Raw genomic sequence first — 7948 nt, forward strand, 5'->3', positions numbered from 1 at the left:
AACCCTCCAGCTTCCCCTGTGGGCCTGGAACAGAGGAGCCCATCCTGTGGGGGCTACTACTGTGGGGTCTGTAATGGGCTCCATTGTAATGCAGCACCAGGCGCCCCCTTCCAGCCTCGCCTTCTGGTGTCCCCAGTCCACTCTATTGAGGCTTCCTTCCTGCCTTTTCACAGTTCTAAGCAGATTGTGGGGGAGCATTGTAGAGAATTGGAATTTCAAACCTCACTGCTTCTACTGCACCTGAGACACGGCGGTGCCTGATTCAATGCCCCCATGATTCTCTTACAACATGTGGCCTCCTGCAAGGGCGAGTGGCCTCTCCACTGTGGGTGACCTATATCTGGGGGGAGGCTTGGCCTCCACCCCAAGGTCTGATGTCCTCTCTGCTTCTGTGATATGGTGCTGAGATGGGTGTTCAGAAGAGTCATTTCCTCTGTGGCGATGTCACATCTGCAGTTATGTGTCACAGCAGCACAGATGAGCTTTATCTCCACACTCAGACTCCCCAGCTGTTGTTTCTCTACCATGTCTGCCACTTCACATGGACTACTTCAGTGCATTTTACCGCAAACAGGGACACTGTCCTGCAGAACCACCACATGACCCCAAGTGAGGAAACCATGATGGTTCCCACATTTGAACCCAGACCACAGGCCCACTCCAGCTGTCACCACCTGCCCAACGGTCTGAAATGTCCTCTCCATTTGGATCCAGTTTTCTTCTTCTGGAACTTCTTCAGGACTTTCCCTTATTTGGGTAGCCTTGATGGACTTAAGGAGCACAGACAGCTCCCAAGTGAGTGGGATTTCTATATGGCTTAAGTCACTGGGGCCCTTTTCAGTGTCCATCCACGTTGTGACATGCATCAATCCTTCATTCACTTTTTCACAGTGACTAAACATAAGAACATCGACCCCTTAAAACATTTCAGGTACACAGTTCTTTGACCTTAGCTGAGTTCCCACAGTTGGACATCATTCTCCAGAACTTTCACATTCTCCCGAGGGAATCTGTGAGCATGAAACACCAACTCCCCATTGTCCTTTCCCTTCAGCCCCCTGCAACCACATCCAGCTTTGTGTCCCAGACCCCTCATCCAAGTGGAATCATACAGTATCTCTCCTTCCATGCCTGGCTGATTTCACTCAGCATAATGACTTCCAGGTTCAATCTGTGTTGTAGCCTGTGTCAGAACTCCCTTTGTTTTTAAGGCTGAATCATGTTCCATGGTGTATAAACCACATTTTGTTTATCCATTCATCTGTCAGTGGACACTTGGGTGGCTTCTGCCTTTTGGCTGTTGTGAGAAATGCTGTTCTGAATAAGGGTGCTTCTGGTTTCAGTTTTGGGAGGCATATAGGCTGCAGTGGAACTGGTGTTTAATATTTTAAGGAACCACCATATTTTTTTCCACACAGATGAGCCATTTTACTTCATTCCTTCCTAGGGCAGAACAAAATAGCCATTTATGGATCGACCTCATTTTGTTGATCCTTTTCCCTGTGGATGGATATTTGCACAGTGTCTGGCTTTTGCCTTTTGTGAGCACTGCTGCTATGAATATTCCTGCATATTTTTGTTTGTTTGTACCAGTGTTTTCAATTTTGGGGATATATATCTAGGAATGCAATTGTTGAACCATATGTTAATTCTGCTTTGATCTATTTGAGTAACTGTCAAACTATTTTATACATAGACTGCACTATTTTTTACAAGCAAGGTATAAGGGTTTCAGTTTCTCAATATCCTTTTGTTATTTTTAATTTTCTCAATTATAGTGATTCTACTTGTGTAAAAGGACAAATAACTGGTTTAAATCTTCATTTCAATAAAAACTAATGGTGTTTAACATCTATTCATGTGCTCTTCACCATGTGTATGATTTCTCTGGGGTTGTCTTTTTGTTGAGTTGCAAAAGCTCTTTACATATTCTGGGCAACAGACTCTTATTAGATAAATAATGTAAAACTATTTCCTTCCATTCTGGAGGCTGTCTTTTCACTTTTTGGATAGTATCTACTTATATACAAGTATTTTTAATTTTTTTTAAACTTTTTTTTAAAGAGTGAGTGAGAGAGAGTGTACAAGTGGACAGGGGCAGAGGGAGAAGAAAAGAGAATCTTAAGCAGGCCCCACATTCAGTGTGGATCATGACATGGGGCTCTATCATGACTCTGAGATCATGATGTGAGTCAATATTACGAGTCAGATAGTTGGAGCACCTGGGTGGCTCAGTGGGTTAAAGCCTCTGCCTTCGGCTCAGGTCATGATCTCAGGTCCTGGGATCGAGCCCCACATCGGGCTCTCTGCTCAGCAGGGAGCCTGCTTCCTCCTCTCTCTCTGCCTGCCTCTTTGCCTACCTGCAATCTCTGTCTGTCAAATAAATAAATAAAATCTTAAAAAAAAAAAGAGTCATATGTTTAACCAACTGAGCCAGCCAGGTGCCTGGGACAGATTTTTGATTTTAAGGATATTATTTTATGTATTATTTTCTTTCCCTTCTTATATTTTGGTGTCAGATCTAAAAACATTGCTAAATCCAAAGTTATGAAGATTTATCCCCATTTGTTTCTTCTAGAGCTTATAATTTTACCTCTTACATTTAATCCTTTAACTTATTTTGAGTTAATGTTTGTATGTGGTGTGAGGTAAGGGTCTAGTTCCATTCCTCTGTATGTGGATAGCCAATTATCTAGCACCCTTTGTTGAAAAGACCATTCTGTCCCCCTAGTGTAATGTTGTCTACTCTTGTCAAAATTCAGTGAACCATAGATGAAGGGGTTTGTTTCTGGGCTCTCAGTTAAATCCCACTGATCTGTATGCATACTTAAAAAACTATTTATTATTTTTTAAAAATTAATTTCAACTAATTAATATATACTGTATTATTTGTTTCAGAGTATATGCATATCTTTATGACAGTATCACAATGTTTTATTTACTGTTGCTTTGTATTAAGGTTTGAACATTGGAAGTATGACCTTTCACCATTGATTTTCTTTTTCAAGATGGTTTTGGTTATCTTGTGGTCCCTTAAAATTCCATATGTGCATTTCTTCCCAAAGACCTTTGTGCAATTTCTTTGGAAGACACTGAATTTCCACATTGTTTGTGTACTGTTGCCATCTTCAGTAGTATGTATTTTCATCACCATGGGGTATCCTCAGATTTATTTAGGTTTCCCTTACTTTCTTTCAGCAGTGTTTTGTAATTTTTGGTATACAAGACATATACCTTGATTACATCTATTCCTAAATATTTTTGTCAATGTTGATATTCCCTAAAATGGAATTGTTTTCTTAAATTCCTTTTTGGATGATTCATTGCTAATGTATACAAATAAGAGAGATTTGTGTGTATTGATATTTTGTCCTGTTACTTTGCAGAATTAGGGAACTGGCTATAATCATTTTTTTGTTGATTCTTTAGGAAGCTCTTTATATGAGATGATGCCATCTCTGGCTTCTAAATAGATCTAGGTCTACTGTTTCCTTTCACATGTGGATTCCTTATTTCTTGTCTCATTGTTCTGGGTAGAACTTTCAGTACAATACTGAGCAAGGAGTGAAAGGCAGAATGATGGACTTGTTTGTGATTTCAGAGCACAGCTGTCAGTCCTCAAAATTGGGCATGATGTTTGATTAGATTTAGGGTCAGGTTAGGGTTAGGGGTTAGAGAGCTTAGGGTTAGGCTTTCCCTGTCCTCCGCTGTACAGAGCCCATTCTTCTTCAGTAACCAGCAAAGTGATCTTTTCAGAACATAAACTGTGATTCAATATTTAGAAAAACCTAAAGACTTTACCAAAAAAGTGAGAACTTCTAAACAAATTCAGTAAAATATCAGAGTACAAAATCAATACACAAAAATCTGTTTCATTTCTCTCCATTATATTCAAACTACCAAAGGAATTGGAAAATAATTCCTTTTACAATTGCATCAAAGGAATAAAATATCTAGGACTAAATTTAGCCAAGGATGTGAAAGATCTGTCTCCTAAAATGTGTATACAGTTGATAAAAAAAAAATTAGAAATATGGAGCACTGGGTGTAGTGCATAAACAATGAATTCTGGGACACTGAAAATAAATTTGAAAAGTAAATAAAAATTTAAAAAAAGAAATTAGAAATAAATGGAAAGATATTCTGTGCTCATAGATTGAAATAATTAAGATATTTGAAATGTCTGTATTACCTTAAACCATCTATAGATTAGGTGAAATCCCTATCAAGTACCAAGTAGCATTTTTAAACCAAAATAGAACAAACAATGTTAAAATTGTTCTGAAACAATAAAGATCCTAAATTGCCAAAGCAATCTTAAGAAGGAACAAAGCTAGAGGCATCATACTGCCTGATTTCAAACTATATTACCAACCTACAGTAATCAAAATAGTACAGTGTTAGCAAGAAAACCAACACATAGATCAATGGAACAGAATAAAGAGAAATACAGTCATATATGTATGAGAACTTATCTTAAAGAAGACCAGAATATAAAATGGAGACAGAATAGTCTCTTGAATACATGACATTTAGAAAACTAGACAGTAATATGCAAAACAAAACAAAACCCCGCAAAACACAACACACACACACACACACACAAAACAAATCATACTCTCTTATACCATATAAAAAAATCATCTCAAATGTGGTTGGGAACTTGAGCCTATGAAACACTCATTAAAAATATATATATATATAAATAAATCTTAAGTGGTGGGGGAGACAAGATGGTGGAGAAGTAGGAGCAGGGGCCATTTCAACCTGTCCCCTAAAGTGAGCTGATCACCTACCAAAGAACTCTGATCACCCATGAGATCAGCCTGAGATTAGAATTATACACTTCTGGATCTCTACGGGGCAGAAGACACTAGTGGGTAGGTAAAGTGGAGTGGGAACATCGGACTGATATTGGAAGATAAACAAAAGTGGGAGGGAGCCACCAGAAGCGACCCATTGCAAAGTAATACCCCAATACAAGAGTTCCCTGTGATTGGAAACCATCATTAACTTGGAGTCGGTTGAAAGCACTCAAAAAGAGCAAAGGATCCTAGGGGATATTGGGAAAATTGGGCAGTTAGGGACAGAGGCTTAAGCCCGCTGATCCAGAACAGCTACCACTGGTGCTGAGCCAGAGAGAGTGCAGTGATGAAGCCAGGTCTTGGTCCCTGAGCCACTGGAGCCCCAGAGAGTGTCTGGGTGGTGGCACTGGTGAGGGGAAAGGAGCCTTGCCAGACAGCAGAACCACAGCCTTTTGCATTCTGCAGGGGTGTGTGCACTGCACAGAGTCTGAGTCATGCCCTACACACTCCCCTGAGAGAGGTGCTTGCAGGTGTTAGTCGTAGAGAGTCTGAGCACTCCCAGCCTGGGCCAACAGGTAAATCTCAGTGTGCTCTCTCTGGTTGGGACCTCTCTGGCAGTCTGGAGCTGCCCAGGCAGCCACTAGCATTTCTCATGGTTTTGGGTACAAGCAGGAGTTCCTGTGACCCCAGAGGCCATGACTGGGAATGTGCTCTGCAAGCAGCAGAGGGGGAATTTCTTTGCTCTGGAGCACCCAGAGGGGAAGAAACTGAGGCTTCTCTCTGAGAGGGAGGTCTGGATGCAGTTTACTTTCTTCTAACTTCCAAAATCTGCCAAAAGCCTCCAAGGTGAGAGAAAACAAACCAAACAAAACCTCCAGAGAACAAAAGCCTGAAAAACCAGTTTCCTCAGAGTCCAGCCCCTTGATGGGGACAGGAGGACTTAACAACTCTAATAACACTCCCTGAAAACCACGTGGCAGGCCTCTCCCCCAAAAAGCCAGCTCCCCCCCCAAAAAAAGACAATAGGACAACCACCACTACTTCATAGATACAACTTCTATTTTTAATTCATTCCCACTATTCTGGTTCTTTACACACACACACACACACACACACACACACACACACACACACACACAAACTTCTTAACCTATTTGCCATCACAAGGAGATGTTCAGTACATCAAATTCCATAATAACATTTTAACCTCAACTTTTTGATACATATACCTGTGATTTTCTTTTGCTTTTCTATTTTTAAATTTAATTATTATTTTTTAAATATTCATATAAAGATAAGCTTCAAGGTAATCCCCTTTCCCCAATCAATGCTACCCCTATAGGTAAACCAGTTTTAATCCCCCTTTATCCTAGGAAAGTTGAGTCCTTTAACAAAGATATCAAGATATATCCAGGAAGAATTAAAAAACTTCCTCGTCCACACTGAGAATTTATAACCACTCTCCCATCTTTTTCTTCTGTTAGTGTTTCTGTGTATTTGTTTTTGTCCTTGTAGTATATAAATCTTATACGTGGGGTTCTTTTTGATGAGGTTCTATTTATTTATTTATCTCTTGGCATCTTTTGTTGGTCTTTCTTTTTTATTTTTTTTTAAGATTTTATTTATTTATTTGACAGAGAGAAATCACAAGTAGATGGAGAGGCAGGCAGAGAGAGAGAGAGAGGGAAGCAGGCTCCCTGCTGAGCAGAGAGCCCGATGCGGGACTCGATCCCAGGACCCTGAGATCATGACCTGAGCCGAAGGCAGCGGCCTAACCCACTGAGCCACCCAGGCGCCCCTTTTGTTGGTCTTTTTATTTGTCTGTTTTTGTTGTATACTTCATAAATATTACCTTGGGGCCCATTTGGGCTGGGCCTCCCATTTTATTTTATCTCTCTTTTTTTCCTGTCTCTCTCTCTCTCCTTTCTTTCTTTCTCTCTCTCTCTCTCTCTCTTTTTCTTTTTTTTTTTTTTTTGATTACTCAGAGGCATTTTAGGGTGCACCTTGCCTGCGCCATGGTTGATATATTCAGTACACATCTGTTCAGCCATCTCTAACCAAAATGACTAGGAGAAGGAATGCCCAACAGAAGAAAAATTCAGAGACTGGGCCGTCTCCACCAGAGCTATTGCATATGGACATAGTTCGAATTCCCTTTCTGACATACTGTCTAACGATTATTCAGGACATAAACAGTATGTCAGAAAGAGAATTCAGGCTAACAATTCTCCAGGCAATCGCTATGTTGGAGAAAGCCTTTGATGACAAAATGGAATTGATTAGGGCAGAAGTGAAAGCCACCAGGGATGATTTTCACAGTGTTCTCAGTGAGTTCCAATCTAATCTAAATTCTCTGAAAGCTAGGGTAACTGAGGCAGAAGATAGAATTAGAGATCTGGAGGACAAACAGAGAAAAAGGATCAGGAGGAAACCTGGAACAAACAGCTTAGAAGCCATGAAAACAGAATTAGGGAAATAAATGATGCCATGAAACGTTCCAATGTCAGAATTATTGGAATCCCTGAGTGGGAGGAGAAGAAAGAAGACTAGAAGATATAGTTGAACAAATTCTCCATGAGAGTTTTCCCAATCTAGGGAATGGAACCAGCGTTCATGTACTAGAGGCAGAAAGGTCTGTCCCCAAGATATTAGAATCTAGAAAGACCTCGAGACACCTGATTGTGAAAATGATGAATCATAATTGTAGACAGGAGCTCTTGAAAGCAGCTAGGGTGAAGAAATTCCTTAAATACAGAGGAAAACCCATCAGAATAATGTTAGACCTGTCCACAGAAACCTGGCAAGCCAGAAAGGGCTGGCAAAGTGTATTCAGGGCACTAAATGAGAAGAACATGCAGCCAAGAATTCTTTATTCAGCAAGACTGACATTCCAAATGGATGGAGAGATAAAGAGCTTCCAAGACTGGCAAGGTTTAAAAGAGTATGTGACCACCAAGCCAGTACTGCAAGAAATATTAAGGGAGGTTTTATAAAAGAGGAAAAAAACCAAAGAATATCATTGAACAGAAATATATGGAGATAATCTATAGAAACAATGACTTCACAGGTAACACGATGTCAATAAAAACGTATCTCTCAATAATCATTCTCAACGTGAATGGCCTAAATGCGCCCATAAAATG

At 40.2% G+C, this 7948-nt stretch overlaps 1 pseudogene; it reads right to left on the minus strand.

Moving 5' to 3' along the window:
* Positions 1 to 848, minus strand: part of LOC116567389 — a 60383-nt pseudogene extending 59535 nt beyond the window's left edge.
* Between the last annotated feature and the right edge of the window lie 7100 nt (positions 849 to 7948).

The sequence above is a fragment of the Mustela erminea genome, chromosome 10 (assembly GCF_009829155.1).
Source record: "Mustela erminea isolate mMusErm1 chromosome 10, mMusErm1.Pri, whole genome shotgun sequence".
In the NCBI taxonomy this organism is placed as follows: domain Eukaryota; kingdom Metazoa; phylum Chordata; class Mammalia; order Carnivora; family Mustelidae; genus Mustela; species Mustela erminea.